Raw genomic sequence first — 14,009 nt, forward strand, 5'->3', positions numbered from 1 at the left:
GGTTTTGGCTCACTTTAAACAACGCTGTGATATTTAGGCACGTGAATTATTCGATCCATACTATAACAGCATCCAACAAATAATTAGAGATGTCATTTCTTTTTTTTATATGATAAGACATTTAGAAACCATTTCTCTATAGATCGCGTTACTACCTAATGTCTGGTGCAAGGAGAATAGATACATGATGACCGGCCTCGGTGGCGTCGTGGTTAGGCCATCGGTCTGCAGGCTGGTAGGTAATGGGTTCGGATCCCAGTCGAGGAATAGATACATGATGACCGACCTCGGTGGCGTCGTGGTTAGGTAATCGGTCTACAGGCTGGTAGGTACTGGGTTCAGATCCCAGTCGAGGAATAGATAGATGATGACCGACCTCGGTGGCGTCGTGGTTAGGCCATCGGTCTACAGGCTGGTAGGTACTGGGTTCGGATCCCAGTCGAGGAATAGATACATGATGACCGGCCTCGGTGGCGTCGTGGTTAGGCTATCGGTCTACAGGCTGGTAGGTACTGGGTTCGGATCCCAGTCGAGGAATAGATACATGATGACCGACCTCTGTGGCGTCGTGGTTAGGCCATCGGTCTACAGGCTGGTAGGTACTGGGTTCGGATCCCAGTCGAGGCATGGGATTTTTAATCCAGATACCGACTCCAAATACTGAGTGAGTGCTTCGCAAGGCTCAATGGGTAGGTGTAAACCACTTGCACCGACCAGTGATCCACAACTGGTTCAACAAAGGCCATGGTTTGTGCTATCCTGCCTGTGGGAAGCGGAAATAAAAGATCCCTTGCTGCCTGTCATAAAAGAGTAGTCTATGTGGCGACAGCGGGTTTCCTCTAAAAAAGAATATCAGAATGACCATATGTCTGACGTCCAATAGCCGATGATAAGATAAAAAAAATCAATGTGCTCTAGTGGCGTCGTTAAATAAAACAAACTTACTAAGATACACGACGGACTTGGACTCCCTCGTGTGCAGTTACCACCACCCACAACACTGACCCAAATACCTTCATACTGAACGTATTCTTGTTTTGAGTTAATACACGATATCGTCACTACACGCTAGTCTGCATGTTTCATACTGAACGTATTGTTGTTTTGAGTTAATACACGATGTCGTCACTACACGCTAGTCTGCATGTTTCATACTGAACGTATTCTTGTTCTGTGTTAATACACGATGTCGTCACTACACGCTAGTCTGCATGTTTCATACTGAACGTATTCTTGTTCTGTGTTAATACACGATGTCGCACAGAATGACTTCTAAAACAACTAAACAAGACAGATTAAAATCGGGAAAATTACGTCGCTTGTGGCCACTTGATTTAGCTATATAACAATAAAACTTCCCACGCCACACATCTATCAATGACGTTTACACAAAACATAGTATAAACATATTCAAGGTTAACACAATTATTAAAAATTATATTTTCTTAAAGTATGCTGCTAACATTAATTATCAGAATTGACAGCAAGTATTTTTCCGATTTAAACATATGAATCGAAAGACACTTTGAACAAACTGTTTTATTTAACGACGCACTCAATACATTTTATTTACGATTATATGGCGTCGGACATATGGTTAAGGAGCACACAGATAGAGAGAGAGGAAACCCGTTGTCGCCACTTCATGGACTACTCTTTTCGATTAGCAGCAAGGGATATTTTTTATGCACCATGCCACAGACAGGATAATACATACCACGGCCTTTGAAATACCAGTCGAGATGCACTGGCGGGAGCGAGAAATATCTATACGGAGTCGATCGTCTGATCACAGGTTACGACCTCTCAAAAATACATATTCCACAATGTGAAGAGACAATACATATCACATAGGTATCTCTTCTACCGCGGTGTAATAAACAGTATCCCTTGGTAATAACAATTCTTCAAATACCTACAAGGTGTATACTACCATATCAAATCCCATAGACGACAATAGTAACATATGTGGCTAAAACTACTAGCTGCAGCGTATCAATCGACATAAACGCCACGGATATAAATACTACCACCCTTCACCCTTAAAGTGAATCTGAAAAAAATGGGGGTCAAGCTGCTCATTTCTGAGATAACGGGTAGTGTCTATGACTACTCTAGTTAGGCACAAAATTCGAGTACTTTTTTTACAGGTACCCCATACATGTTTTAAGCATAAGACTACTTGACACAGTGGTACTAAATGAAATAAAATTGCATTTTTTTTTCTCAACCAGATGAAACTATTTGTTTTTACAACCAACACACTCACATTTATCACCAATCACAGAGCTTGTGGTGTTCACTTCTCTTTCAAAAGTTGGGTGCACCTCGAACTTTGACCCAATCGGAAGTTATTTGGTTTAGTGCTACCTACACAATGCTGTTACAATCCCAGTTAAGGAGGCCATATGACTCCCACGTCCAACAGTCATATTTTGGAGATGATACAGTCGATGATAATTGTGTATCCTCAGTTAGTCAATTGTATTTTCAAATTATCACATCCATTATACATGACTCGGTCTGAATAGTATGACGTTGAATATTGGATGAGATATTGACCATCCGTGAAGGCAATATCAGGTTGGTCTAGGCCTGTTTCATGATCAGTGTTTCATTGGGTAAAAAGAAAGCAATAAACAGAATCAACAAATATAACAAATGGATTCACAATAAAGACTCTATACGTATTCCAGTTTGTTTTTGATGATACATGTAGTCTAGGTTACCAGTGAGAGGTTATCACTGAGAGAGGATATCACTGAGAGAGGTTAGCACTGAGAGAGGTTATTACTGAGAGAGGTTAGAACAGAGAGGCCACAACTGAGAGGTCACCACTGAGAGGTCACCACTGAGAGGTCACCACTGAGAGGTTACCACTGAGAGATGTTACCAGAGAGGTTACCACTGAGAGGTTACCACTGAAAGATGTTACCACTGAGAGGTTACCAGTGATATAGGTTACTAGTGCTAGAGGTTACCAGTGAGAGAGGTTACCATTGAGAGGTTATCACAATCAGGGAGACTACCAATGATACACGACTCCCTGGTTTAGACTTCGGCTGAAGTCTCTCTAAAACAATTTCTTTCATCACCAATTCCCTGCGATGTCCCACCCATTCAACCCTTCAACCCGTCAACCCTTCGTGACAGTATAAGGTTGGCGTGCACCACGACTCGGGTTTAACATAAATGGACTTAACGTCTGATCGTCTGAAATTGTTTGTGGCAGTAAAACAAAACCTCATTACAAACATATTAATGAGTTTGACTTGCGAGTACTGAAAACATTATCGATCCCGTACTTGCTTCTCGTGTTTATTAGATACATCATAAATATGTTTCAAATGCGAATGATTTTTTTCTTCTTCTGAATACGCGTAATAGCATTGACAAGGTTACAAATGTACTTACGGAATTTTGGTTTTCGTCACGTTCTTGTCTGTCTCATATATCTGCAAGAAAAAAAAAACATTAAGGGTTTTTTCATATGTGCTGTACATTTAATGTATATAGCCACACTGAAATATTTGTAGCAGCAGGAACAAAAAAAAAAAAAATAATAATAATAATAATAATAATACAAAATACACCGGGGTAAACCCCCCAGTAAATAAACACACAAAACAAACAAAACAGAAACAAACAAACAAAAAAGAAGAGAAAAAAAAAAGAAGAAAAATAAAAGAACAGAAAGACAAAACAAAACAAAATGAAACAACACAAACAACAAACAAACATGATGCGTTGTGTTGAATTGTAGGAGAACCGCGATCAAATCTACATTTAGGTTGCAACACATCAAATAAATCTTAAAAGAGACAATGTTAACATGTTCCAGTACAACTGAATAGCTGTGTGTAACAGTGTCAGGACAATTCACCTACGGTGTGAGTGTCAGCCGTTTCGCAATGCATACGTGTCGAACAGTTACTTAAATATTAGCGCTTCCAATTAATCTTTAATTCCTTAATTGACATTTGTCAACCGTAACCATCTATACCTGACGGTGCTTGCTCGTCTGGCAGCTATACCAGGCATGCGCATATTGCACTATCTGATTAGGCAGACAGACAAACAGACAAGACAGACAAATGCTTTATTTACGTCTCACCGTGGATACAGATTAAAGGAACATTCCCGAGTTTGTTGCACTGTAACATGTTTCCGACTAATAAAATATTTCTACGATTCATCTTACATGATAAATATATTTTCTTGTTAAAGGAGAGGACAATTAAGGCATTTGGACTGGTATGCATATTCAACGATATATAATGCTAATTATTGCTTAATATCAACACGTATAATCGTATAGTTAATTAATAAAACGGTTAAATGTGACGGCTATTATATATATAACGAGCGCAGCCATTTTGTACCATCTTAGTGAGTACGCCCTCTGGCGAGCTGGTAGTTACGTAATACTTAACGCGTCACGTCAGGAATGAGCCTTAGAACTAGAGAAACACAATCTACATGTTTTTTTACGGGATGATAAATAGTCATACATTGCAATGTTCTGTAATAATACACATCCCAGTAAGCCAGCAATAAGTATATCCAGCACTATATATATTATTTTTCAATAAAAATAAAATACCATTGTCAAAGTGGCTACACAACAAGTCGAAACAATTAACAATGTTTTGCCCATGCATTAACCTACGTCCTGAAATGATACACGGAGTGTTTTCTTAGTTAATTGTCTATGCTGTAATTGCTTCTACCTGTGATTCCTGATTGGCAGGTGTGCGTTTGATTGGTAACCAGACGAGCCAATTAATTGACGCCGTCTATACACAAAAATACATACCGGTATTGTGGAATATTACCTGTCGCCCCTAAAATTGTAATGGACATGGTTTATTACTGTAAATAGTTCTGTAAAACTATTGATTAAGTAGATTTTTCCATCTAAAACCACAGAACTGACCAATTACGTAGTCTCAAAGAAAAGAAAATTATCACTTGGGTATCGTGGGTTGTCGTTTTTGCTCCAACGTAGAATATCAATAGGCCTAATAGTGTACATTTTTTCTTTGGATTATTAAGCAGAGAAAAATACTATAACCCCATTTTGTTCCGTTAATGCAACTTGAAATATATTTAGTTAAATAGTTTATTATATTATTACGTCATTTATGCTGTTTTACAAGTCAGGTTGATCAAAGAGAAGCGCCTTGTCGAAAATTACTGCTTTTGTTTACACTGTACATACAGGAGATGGTCAGGAGCTGACGTCACTTCGCCCCAAGCTATCCCACCGGACGTCACAAAAACGAAACGAAATGGCTGCCCCCAGTTAGCAGGAATAATCATGTTTTTTTATTAACTCTAAAATTACGCGTTTTTCATTTGCTAAAGTGTCAGTATGTGTTGGTGGTCCGGGTATGCATCTTTCCAACACATAAGGCTCTTGTTTGAGTTGACCCTACCTTTAAGAATATCAGTGTCTGTAAATTCAGAGTGTTTCTGGTCGTCTTAATATTTGTAAGAAGCCCAAACTGGATTTTGTCTTCAAATAAAAAAAAATTAGGAAATAAAACAAAATTTAACCGAGTACAAATATTAGAACGACCAGAAACAGATTTAATATACAGCCACTAATATTTTATGCCGAAAATTTTATTTTATACGTAATTACAATCGTTAAAAAGTCTCCGTTAGTCGATCACATCTTAAAAATTGCAGCAAACTCGGGAGTGTTCCTTTAAAATAAAAACAAGAGTTCAACAGGTATACGTTTAATACAATAACACCGGACTCGATGGCGTCGTGAATAAGACATAAGACTGGTAGGTACAGGGTTCGCTCCCAACCAGAGCGAGGTTTAACGACTCGGTGGGTAGGTGTAAGACCACTACATCCTCTTCTCTCTCACTAACAGCTAACCACTAACAACCAAATCACTGTTCTGGACAGACAGCCCTGATAGCTGATGTATGTGCCCAAGACAGCGTACTTGAACCTTAATTGGATATAAGCACGAAATTCAGTTGAAATGAAATGAATACAATAATACAGCCCAAAAAAAAGTACACAAGCCACTCCTATAAAAGTGGCGGGACGTAGCTCAGTGTTACAGCGCTCGCTCGATGCGCGGTCGGTCCGGGATCGATCCCCGTCGGCAGTCCCATTGGGCTATTTCTCGTCACAGCCAGTGCACAACGACTGGTATATATCAAAGGCCGTAGTATGTGCTATACTGTCCGTGGGATGGTGCATATAAAAGATCCCTTGCTGCTAATTAAAAAGAGTAGCCCATAAAGTAGCGACAGCTGGTTGCCTCTCTCAATGTGGCGTCGTGGTTAAGCCATCGGACTACAGGCTGGTAGGTACAGGGCTCGCATCCCGATACTGGCTCCAACCCAGAGCGAGTTCTTAAGGGCTCAGTGGGCAGGTGTAAGGCCACTACGCCCTCTTCTTTCTCACTAACCACTAACTAACCCACTTTCCTAGACAGACAACGCAGATAGCTGAGGTGTGTGTGCCTAGGACAGCATGCCTTAATTGGATATAAGCACGAAAATAAGTTGAAATGAATAGCTGTCATTTTGTATTATTTATTTTTTTGCAGGGGGCAGACTGGCTTTTGCCCGACTTAAACGAAAATGTCCGAATCTGGATAACAACATTAATATTAGCATTACTACCAAACAGCTATATAGGGTTGCAAACGAATCACTATTCATTTTTTACATGGGTTACAACTAATTCTGAGGGTAGAATGATGGAAATACCTGGTAAAAAAGGTCTCAGGTTAGCACATTTTGCCCGAATATCTGTATCATTTTTGCCGGAATATCTGTATCATTTTTTGCCCGAATTTGAGGTTTTGTTCTAACACTAGGGGAGGGGGAGGGCAGTTGCTCCCCCACCTCCGTCCCCCTGTCTCGTACGTTTATGTAACTAATAGACAATACATATACAACATGGACAGTGAAACATACCCCAAAACAACGTATGCGTGGAATTCTCTTCTATGACGTCATTTTCATTCTCTTTTTCGTCCAGCTGACAAAAACAAAGACCAGTTGAACTGGAGATGTAAGTGTGAGTTGAGCACTATTTCGCCGTGAGTGATATGACGGCGTGAGCACTATTTCGCCGTGAGTGCATGCGCGAATAAATAACGGAAGCCAACAAGGGCCCCAGTCACGGGAGCGCGCAGTGCGCATGCCCAGGGGTAGAGACTTTAAGTGTCCGATGTCGTTTTGCTCAATGAAGCCATCTACGTAGCTTTGCTTCCGGGGGATATGTCTGACCGTGCATCGACAATAATCATATTTTCCTTTTTAACAAAGGAAAGGATGGTATGTTCCTTGAGATCTCGGTACATTGCTATTAATCGGCGACTGCCGGAAGTGAAATTTTATATGTACTTTTAATATACCGTATGCCTTGTTTTAAATCAGTTGCTACTATGCAGTAAAGTGTTTCCGGTTGACAGTAAGGGGTATTATAGACAGTTTGTCACGCAGGGTGGGTGAGTAGCTGGGTGGCTGGGTGGCGTCTGGATAGAACATATCATCATTGACGTCCTTGAATATTCGAAGAACATGATATTCTTGTTACATTCATGTTAGGGCTATTAAATATATATTTATAAGTTTACTATTTAAATATAGTAAAAAAAAAAAATTAATTGCTAGGCAGCCCGCTCCAAAAATTGCGACTCAATTTATTATCAATGAGTACAATTTAAAAAAACAACCCAAAACCCAAACCAATATATATATATATATATATATATATATATATATATATATATATATATATATATATATATATATATATATATATATATATATATATATATATAATAATAATAATAAAACAATTTAGACTGCCCTCAAAAAGTTTTTCTATTTATCGCCTCTTGTATTTAGTTTCAATTTCTAAATTGTCCCCATATATTTCCCGTCCCGGGTTAGGTCCCCTGGCTATCCAGAGAAAGGACCCGGGATGAACATGGCTGAAACCGTAGTGGTATAGGGGCATGTTAAAACAGTTCTAAGTCAAAGACATTCATGTTTGTTTCCGTTTTATAAAATATATTTCCCCCAGTTTTGTTCTGAATATAACAGACGAACCAAAAGGCCGAATCAATAAATAAGAGACAACGAAAACATTATGGGTATTTTGGAAGAATTCAGTTCGGGCTACTATAGAACACGAGGAAGATCAGATAAAGCCTAAAACATGAGGGATTAGTGGTTATACAGCTCTATTAGTAGAAAACACGTTACTATGGCAGCAAACTAAAGAGAGTCCCTTTAAATGTATGAAGGAAGGAAACGATTAAAGAACATCGATCAAGATTGTTAACATTTTACAACATGGCTCAGTGAATGGACACCTTGAAGAATACTCAACACTTCAGCGCAGTTTAAAGCTACGGTTCTTTGATGTATAGCGTGTGGTGTTTGCGACAATTGGTGTACATGAAGGAAATGTTTTATTTAACGACGCACCGAACATATGGCGTCAGACATATGGTTAAGGACCACACAGATATCGAGAGAGGAAAGCCGCTGTCGCCACTTCATGGGCTACTCTTTTCTATTAGCAGCAGGGGATCTTTATATGCACCATTCCACAGACAGAGTAGTGCATACCACGACCTTTGATATGCCAGTCGTGGTGCATTGGCTGGAACGAGAAATAGCCCAATGGACCCACCAACAGGAATCGATCCGAGACCGACTGCTCATCGAGCGAGCGCTTTACCACTGGCTACGTCCCGCCCTTAAAATGTATAATTCAGAACACTGAGGCATTATGGTCTTTCAAAACAATGAGGCATTATGGTCTTTCAAAACAATGCGGCATCCCGCACAGTCCAAGTTCCTGGTTTCTGGTTACACACCACCGTTAATTACTCCATGCAGTTCAATACAATTTCTATGTCAGAATATATTCTGTGAAAAATTCACCACTGTCGAGAGGGTCATGTGACTACTAATTTTAGGGAGTGCTCTCAACTGACAAGTACCGTGTGAAAAATTCAACGCAGGTCGACCACGAAATTGTTCAGTTAACAACCCTCATGCCTGATCACCGCCTCGTGTTGCTGTTATACAAGTGGCACTATATCACTTGCACAGGCCCCGGGACGGACATGCTCGAAACTCTAGTGGTATATGAGCATGTAAAAATTATTCACACTCGCACTCGCACAGTTGTTATCAGTTGGTACTACATATAACAAGTAACTTGAAACCAATGGGGTTAATTATTTAAATAATACAGAAGGAAGATATTTTGCTTTATATTTGCTTTATAATAGTGTAAAAATGTGTAAATTTAAAAGTGCCCCCCCCCCCCCCCCACACGCACACACGTTTTGGCACCTTCCTACGACACTAGTATGTGTATGGCCACTACACCCTCTTTTCTCTCACTAACAGCTAACAACTAACCCACAGTCCTGGACAGACAGCCCAAATAGCTGATGTGTGTGTGTCCAGGACAGCGAGCTTGAACCGTAATCAGGGGCGGATCCAGGAATTTTAGCAGGGGGGGGTCCAGTCTTGAGCCTTTGAAGGCCCCCCCCCACCCCTCGATAGGAAATTTTCATATTTGAAGATAGCTTTAGATGGATTTGAAGTATATTCCCGTTGTCAAGATCAACGCTCTGGTCACGAGCGGGGGGGGGGGGGGGTATCCAGACCCCCTCGAACACCCCCCCCCCCTGGATCCGCGTCTGGTAATTGCATATAAGCACGAAAACAAGTTGAAATGAAATAAAAAGTGACGCGACACGCCAAATGGTGGCGTGTTACCTTCTACAGCAGCTGGATGAGGCGTCATGCTACTTCCCTATTCTCTATATCTAACAGACAGTGCACCATTAACTCTTCATACATTTTCTAAACTGAAAACACAGTTACAAGGAACATACAGTCGGTTCCAATGATAACGCCACAGAGCCTGTTGCAGTCATTGAGCGTCTCAAACTACATTCCGTCACGACGGGGTAGCGAATTATAGCAACGTAGAAGTAAATACATAGAAGTACATGTCACTGGTTATTCCCTCGTGATGACCCGGTCAACACAGCCATACCATCCAATGAAATAAAGATGTCCGAAATTAATTCTTCTGCGAATCGAGTATCACCGAGAAGAAGGAAATGCTTTATTTAATGACGCACTCAACACATTTTAGATACGGTTATATAGCGTCAGACATATGGTTAAGGACCATATAGATATTGAGAGAGAAACCCCTCTGTCGCCACTTCATGGGCTGCTCTTTTCGATTAGCAGCAAGGGATCTTTTATATGCACCATCCCACAGACAGGGTAGTATATATCACGGCCTTTGATATGCCAGTCGTGGTGCACTGGTTGGAACGAGAAATAGCCCGATGGGCCCATCGACGTATCACCGAGAATGATTACCAGTGAAAGATAAATGGTGTTACTCTTGTGGTATGCTATATGTCTATAATGTAAAATACAATATGCAAGACCTTTTTAACAGATTCCGATCGTTCTGATCGCTTCTTATCTTTCGATCTGCACTGCTGAGAGCCACATTTGTACTGATACTGCATTACGCAATGATCTCTTTGTGCTCCTGTTACCCTGACTACTGTACAAAACACGTGATAAATAAAAGTTGGTTTTATATAACGACATAACTAGAGCACAATGATTTATCAATCAACGGCTGTTGGATGTCAAATTTACCAAATGGTAATTTTGACATATAGTCTACTTTTTTTTTTCATTAGTAACAAAGGATATTTTATATGCACCATCCCACAGACATGACAACTTTGATATACTAGTCGTGATGCAATGACTGGATCGAGAAATAGCCCAATGGGCCCACCGACGGGGATCGATCCTAAATCGACCTTGCATCAAGCGATCGCTTTACCATTGGGCTACGTCCTGCCCCTGTGACGTATAAGTTAACTTGAAAGTTATTACTTTGTGACGTATAAGTTAACTTGAAAGTTATTACTTTGTGACGTATAAGTTAACTTGAAACTTATTACTTTGTGACGTATAAGTTAACTTGAAACTTATTACTTTGTGACGTATAAGTTAACTTGAAACTTATTACTTTGTGACGTATAAGTTAACTTGAAACTTATTACTTTGTGACGTATAAGTTAATTGCCGCGCAAGTTCCGTATATACGCTTTATTTTGACACCCCCCCCCCCCCCCCCCCGCATTTAAATTTATTTTAAGGACATGTAAAACATAATATATAGCCTATAAATTAATCAATATAAACAAATGATATATGACTATTATTTTAACAAATGAACACAATTGTATTACAAATATTCTAATTAATAAAAATAATTCACTATTTGCTATTAACTCTATAAAAAGCACACATACGCACACGCGCGCACGCACACACACACACACACACGCACACACACACACACACACACACACACACACACACACATACGGCTGGACATGTCTGAGAATTTTTAACAAAACGTGGTGCTGAATATAAAACGCCCCACATATCTAAATGTTTAATAGAATTTCGACAGATGTATTTCAATGCAACAGACTGAATAATTAAATTGTGTGGAGAGACCAACGTGCACGGAATTCCGCTAGTTGCGATACAGCCTGGAGGTTCACGTAAACTATTTGTCTAGCAATTATGTCACTGGATAAATCGCACGCCAGTGAATAGCGCACCGCCAATAGCGATTTCAAAAACCATTGCGCAACGGTTATTAAAACAAGCTAGACACGAATATTGCGATAGATCCACAACGTCTAGTGCGTGCACTGGGGGTATAAAAACATTAATTCAGTTCTCCACACGCAGAAAACTGGAGAAAAAACCCACAGTCCAAATCTCCGAAGTTTTATTAATCAGCTTTTAGTAGCGACCCGTCAGAGCGAATTTGAAACTGATATTTGGTATCGGTAGGCAACGTGCTTCAAGGGAGACGCCATTATGAGTATAGTGCATGACACGAGGATCGGCACATCAAAACACATAGACATTAAATAATGTAGGTCCAACACGGGGCTAACTGAGAAAATTTCCCAAATGAGGAATTAAAATACATAAAATTAACACAGACAAGCATCCTGAGAGTACTGCTAAAGCAATACACGTTCTCTACCGGCGCCAACGTACTTTTTTATCTCCTACGTTCAAGAGTCAAACCTCTATGAAAAAAAAAAAAAAAAAAAAAAGAAAAAAAAAAAAAAAAAAAAAGGTTAAAGGAACATTAATCACTAAGGCCATTTTTTGTTTCACTATTATATCCGTTTTTGATAACTGAAATCATACTTTACTTAGATTTTATGGGTTAGATTATCTATTTCCGTACATTCGAAGTGGTTTTGGTCTTACTGGTGTTTTTAATATCACAAAATGCATTTATCATATTTTTTAAAAACGTGCGTCTGAGAAGTAAGGGTTATGGAGTCGAGTTTTAGTCTATTTTTAGAGGATATTTCACCATTTCAAAGTCACAGACTTATGTGTCACTCAATTGTAATGTTATCGAAATGTGTTACATGTTTGTAGATTAACTAAACTTAAGGTTGAAACTAGGGTATGCCCCTTTAAGCCATAAACTTAGAAACACAATTTCAGCATAGTATCTTGAGACATTGCGAAAAGATAGTCAAATGTAAAAAAAATGGGTAAATCGCCATTAAACTAAACTCTATCTGTAACAGTACATGATATAGCTATACACAAACTTTCATTTCAAAATCTTCTGGCATTGTGAAAAAGTCCCGGAAAACTATCTGTGGAACAGACAGACAGACAGACATAAGGATGGATTCCAAACCTATAATGCCCTCTGAATTGACTGGTAGGTGACTAATATTATCTAAGATATATACAGAGAGAGAGAGAGAGAGAGAGAGAGAGAGAGAGAGAGAGAGAGAGAGAGAGAGAGAGAGAGAGAGAGGGGGGGAGAGGGAGAGGGGATATAGAGACAGACAGAGAGAGATAGAGAGGAGGGGGGGAGAGTGAGACGGAGGGAGGGAGGTAGGGAGGGAGATATATAGATAGATATATAGACACACAGAGACACACACAGAGAGAGAGAGAGAGAGAGAGAGAGAGAGAGAGGGGGGGGGAGGGAGAGAGAAAGGGGAGGGAGAGAGAGAGAGAGAGAGAGAGAGAGAGAGAGAGAGAGAGAGAGAGAGAGAGAGAGAGAGAGAGAGAGAGAGAGGGGAGGGAAGGAGAGAGTGAGAGTGAGAGAGGGAGATAGGGAGGGAGAGATATATAGATAGATAGATAGAGACAGACACAGAGAGAGAGAGAGAAAGAGAGAGAGAGAGAGAGAGAGAGAGAGAGAGAGAGAGAGAGAGAGAGAGAGAGAGAGAGAGAGAGAGAGAGAGAGAGAGAGAGGAAGGAGGGGGCAGCATTAACTAAACAACGCCTGCCAGTCTGTTAACGTATTTCCCCACTGGATACAGCTGTAATTAGAAACCGTTCAATAATTACATAATGCTTTAAGGGCAACGAGTATCTGATATCATAGGATGGGTTTTAAAAAAACACCCCAAAACCACCCACACGTTTCATATTGATAAGGTTGGGTTTCTTTTCCGTCAAAATAATTGTCTAATTTTTATGAATATTTACTAAAGCGCAGTCAGTCGCTTCTATAAACACATTTGGTGGAAGCTGGGACGGTTATAGTTTATTATTATTATATCAGTATATGAAGGATAACAGTGTTGTTCACAACCCGTCTCAGCCAAGTTTTAACACGCCTACATGTACTACAACGCGTCCACAGAACCCCGTCGTGTGTATGTAACATTACTATTAAAGTGACAGACCCTAGTTTTTAAACACTATGACGTATTTTTCACTATTTAAGCCGTTTCTTATCATTTAATTTAGAAATACTTACATTTTATTATTTAGAATATTCACTTTAAGTATTAAATACGTACATCTGTTTTCGGTCATCCAAGTATTTGTGATGCCCCGACATGCATTTGTCATAATTCTAAAAACGCACGTTCATCTGAGAAG

At 39.8% G+C, this 14,009-nt stretch overlaps 1 protein-coding gene across 1 annotated transcript in view; it reads right to left on the reverse strand.

Annotated features, from left to right (window-relative positions):
- LOC121386514 (dopamine D2-like receptor) overlaps positions 1-14,009 on the reverse strand; it is a 432,317-nt gene that overhangs the window by 142,108 nt on the left and 276,200 nt on the right. The window contains exon 4 of the mRNA XM_041517442.1: positions 3,415-3,455. The gene's annotated coding sequence lies outside the window, so the exon portion shown is untranslated. The remainder of the gene's footprint in view (positions 1-3,414; positions 3,456-14,009) is intronic.

This window comes from Gigantopelta aegis, chromosome 12 (genome assembly GCF_016097555.1).
Source record: "Gigantopelta aegis isolate Gae_Host chromosome 12, Gae_host_genome, whole genome shotgun sequence".
NCBI classification, from domain to species: Eukaryota; Metazoa; Mollusca; class Gastropoda; order Neomphalida; family Peltospiridae; genus Gigantopelta; species Gigantopelta aegis.